The sequence below is a fragment of the Meleagris gallopavo genome, chromosome 11 (genome assembly GCF_000146605.3).
Source record: "Meleagris gallopavo isolate NT-WF06-2002-E0010 breed Aviagen turkey brand Nicholas breeding stock chromosome 11, Turkey_5.1, whole genome shotgun sequence".
NCBI classification, from domain to species: Eukaryota; Metazoa; Chordata; class Aves; order Galliformes; family Phasianidae; genus Meleagris; species Meleagris gallopavo.
Window position 1 is genome coordinate 5,952,227 of NC_015021.2, and position 4,185 is coordinate 5,956,411.

Sequence of the window (4,185 nt, forward strand, 5' to 3'; positions counted from 1 at the left end):
TAAATAATCATTTCACTAAGTAGTAAGCTCAGAAAGCTATTGAGCATGTCCCAGGACAGTCAGATTGAAAAGCGAAACATCAGTAGCAGACAGATGAAATGGGTGGCAACACTCCAAAGAGATTTGTGAAATACACAATGGCCTGCACTAAGAAAAATCAAGTGAGATATCAGGAGAAATGTGAAGTTTCTGATGAACTGTACTCCAGAGTGCACTAGTCATTGCACAGTCCTGTGGATGGCAACAAACTTCCAGAAAGACAGAGGCACAGATGTACTGACACAGTGATACAGAGGCAATCTGACAATAACTGAGCTTCATCTGGGCCTTTTCTCTTTGAAGAAGCAACATACTAAGTGAGAGTTGGGTTGATCTGAATGCTCTAGAAACATTGCTTAGGTGAGTGACCCTCCTTCTCACTGGAGGCTGTAAAAAACATGAATATAAGCTTTGTGCTCATCTTTTCTTTCTCGTAAGGTATTATTCATATGAAATAAGAGAAAGAAATCCTACTGCTCTTTTTAAAATGACTGAACAGACACATTTAAGATATTCTTATTTATACCAATAAGTCTTTTTGGAACTTCTATTTTGATATACTTGAAAACTCAATAAATTTAACAGTTATAAGAGTAAGAATCACAGTTTGGCTCAAGAAAAGAGTAAAGGTAAATGAAACTTATAAAAGTAAAGAGCTAGATTTGAAAAGAGTACATAAAAAAACACAATAAGTGGTTTCTTAATCAATTAAACACTCTAAACTTCAATTTAAATCAGAAGAAAATAATACACAACTCCTACAATTTCATTAATATACTATTAAAAAATACGCATCTTCAGAGCTATTAAAAACCCTTCAGCAATTTCACTACTTTTTCAAAGCTGAAAGTATGTCTTTGACATCAGCACAGAGAAAACAGGTGGATAAAGTAATTATAAAAAGCGCAGCATGATGCTATGAACCAACTTACCACAGTTTCATAAGAGACGAGACACAGGAAGAAAAGTGACCTGACAACTTGCAAAGCTACTATGTTGTGTCAAAGTGTTCCCACTAACCAATAAAAAAGAAGAAAACTCCCTAGGAAGATACAAACAGACTGGGAAGGAAGGTACAATGAAAAAAACTGAATAACCATGCACGTTTAAAAAATCAGAAAAATCCCTGAAGGATAATACTGACTGTACATTCTGGAAATCCAAGAAAATAAATGATGAAGAGTAATGCAAATCAATCCTTGGATCATTCAGGCATATTTTCTGATAACTTACCCGAGTTTTGTGTAAGGCAATCTCATGACTTGACAGAAACAAAATTTCTAACTACAAGTAATGGGATAAGATAAAGAGAATTTCTCTGAGCTTTGAAGTCTGTTAAGAGACAAAATTAATCTCTGCAAGGATGCCAGGTCAAACAGTTTATAGAGTTCAAACTGCACTGACAGCAAGATAGGCAAGTTTACTCACCTGGTTCCCTGCATACACATTTACAACATTTTAAAACTCCAATGTGTTGTAACACATAATAGAGCATACAGCCCAACCAATTCTTCTCCTCTCTGTTTTACTTATTTTCCATTTGTGGAGCTTATGAAGTTATAAAAGATAAATTAAATTGTTCAGCCTTCAGAAAAAAAGCCCACATTCAACTACTAGAGAAAGCCAGTTCATCCTATTAGGTGTCAGAATTGGGGAATGGAAAACTCTCTTGACAAAGACAGTTATTGGTAGAAACCTAATCAAAAGATACATGAGATCCTTGACCCCCAGATCCCCAAAACTATTTTCTCCTCTTCAGGATATCTCCCTGCTGTCAAGCTGTAACGTTTCCAATGGCTGTAGCCTTTCTCCAGGACCAGGGGATCCAGGAAGACAGAAACAGGCCATCTACCTGCAGTGGCAAAAAGAATTTGTGAAACCTGGAAAAAGTCAGTCTCAAGTCCGAACAGTCTTCTGGACGAAACAGCAGCACAAACTGCGCTCTAACAGCAGCTGGAGAACTGCCATACTGGCAGAGTGGAGCACAAGACAGAAGGAAGACAGCATAACTAGAAGAAAGCAGGTGGACCAAAGAGAAATAAGTTTCTTCCTACACTAGCTGGGTTAATCTTTCCAAAACAGACTTATTAAATCAGAGCCCACAACAATACATCTTTTAGAAAAAAACTTATTATTACAGCTGAATAATCATTACATTCAAAATAATTGACATTTGTACAAAAGTAGAGTCATATGGTCAGCAGTGGACCAAAAGTAGTTGAAATACCTCTTCCGTGTACTGGTAGATGAACATTTTACGATGACAAAACCCGTAGCTAAAAGATGTGATACAAAACAAGTGTTCAGTCCAGCAAGGAAAAGAGAAACTAGAGCAAGGGTAAAAAACAATTCTGAGAAATGCAGAGTAATGCAAATACAAAATTGTTAAACCCTGAGCTACATTAGCTGACCTTCATCTTGACAATTATACAAACAAACCCTTTTAGTTATTGGTTTTGGTTTTTCTCTGGCACATTGAGAAGCAATTTCAGCAAATGCATTTTGCAGGTGCATACAGCAGTTCTTCTTCCAGGTATTTTTAACATTAAAATGCAGGTTTGTTCATGTACTCTTCCACCGTCTGGAGAAAAAAGAAAGAAACAATTGACACGTTATGGAGCAGTAGAGTAGTACAAAATCATTGAACCAAACCCTCATCTTACTTGAGGACAGTTGTAGTTTTGCATGGAATTAAACCAGATTAATGTAGATATCATGCTACTTCTAAGACATTAACAGCCTTTCAGAATCTCAAATAATACATAACACAGCTGTGGCTAAACTCGTCATGTCTAGGTGGCCACTGTGCCTAGCTTGTCTGGTTTCATATGCTAGTGCCAGCCCAATTTAAAAAAACTGGGAAACTCTCTAGCCAGATCTACCAGCGTGCTGTTCCCTTCAGTACTCAGAAAAATGAAGTCAACACAGCATATTCAGTTTCTCCTGCAATTGCTAACTCAATGGTACATGTTACAGAAGAAAATTGCAGCAGTTTTGAATGAGTGTTACATATCTATGCCTCATAAAAAAGCTATGCAGGTGTTTAAGAATAACAATGGAGTTTTCCAGCATATACTCCCTCCAATTTTAAACATTAATTGAAGGCCATTTGTTTCCAATGTATTAGTGAAACAGAATGGATTTTTCTGTACTGACGTATGCATACCTAGACATCAAATATAATCTCAGATGACTTACATATATGACTAAATAACTTAGGTATACCATCATCTATTTCAAAAAAAAATGATAGCATTTAAATTGCAAGAATGCTGAAAAGCTTAAAGCTTCTGAAACTGCTACATTAATTGCATTGTTATTACACTATTAAAATTGAAGTTAAGATATATAGGGCCAGTTATGTACAGTAGCACTTTATTAGTATTTTATTAGTATTTTAAATTCCTATCCAGCAAAGAATATGTAGGAAGATGAAATGCTTGCCTTTAGTCTTCTTCAGCCTTACCTCCTGCAACATGTCAGAGTCTTCTATGGCTTTCACCGCAGACCTCTTTGAAGTGTCTTGTACTTCGCCACCAATTATAAACTCATCAAGAATAAAATACGCTTTTTCAAAGTTAAAGATAATATCCAGCTCACACACCTGGCAAAAGAAAAAACATTCCACATCTCAATTTTTTTAACAGCGTTCTAAGCATTATTGGACCAAAAATTTTTAAATGGTCAGGAGTATTCAATACATGCACTCTTGTGGCAGGTAGCTAGGTGAAGGAGGATACTGCATTTTATTGCAGCTTCTGCATATAGCAAGGATATTCTACTTACCATATTTTGTATAATGCACTACCTACATACTGGGTTTCAGAGAACAAAGCTGACGCCCTGGCCCACTAGCCTTACAAAAGGCCTTTTACAGAACATGTAATATGGGTTACATATGCTCACACGTTTTCACAGAAGGAGACAAACCCTTTGTCCCAGTGACCTTACAGTCACCAACTGTTTGGTTTTTTGTTTTTTTTTGTTTTTTTTTTTGACACAGTACAAAGTCAAGGCATAGTGATTTAGATAAGAGACGAATTAAAGTAGTAGGAACAATTTTAAAAGTATTCATTGAAAAGACAGGTCATTTATACTTCTTGAAGACTTTTTCAAATACAAATTTCAATCCTTATTTAGGTCTTT

The 4,185-nt window shown here is 36.0% G+C and overlaps 1 long non-coding RNA gene across 1 annotated transcript; it reads right to left on the reverse strand.

Moving 5' to 3' along the window:
* Window positions 1–2,151: 2,151 nt before the first annotated feature.
* On the reverse strand, window positions 2,152–3,844 carry LOC104912574. Its single transcript, XR_794754.3, has 3 exons — window positions 3,826–3,844; window positions 3,506–3,643; window positions 2,152–2,620 (listed from the first exon to the last, which is right to left on the reverse strand). It is a non-coding gene; the product is annotated as an uncharacterized LOC104912574 (long non-coding RNA).
* Window positions 3,845–4,185: the final 341 nt, after the last annotated feature.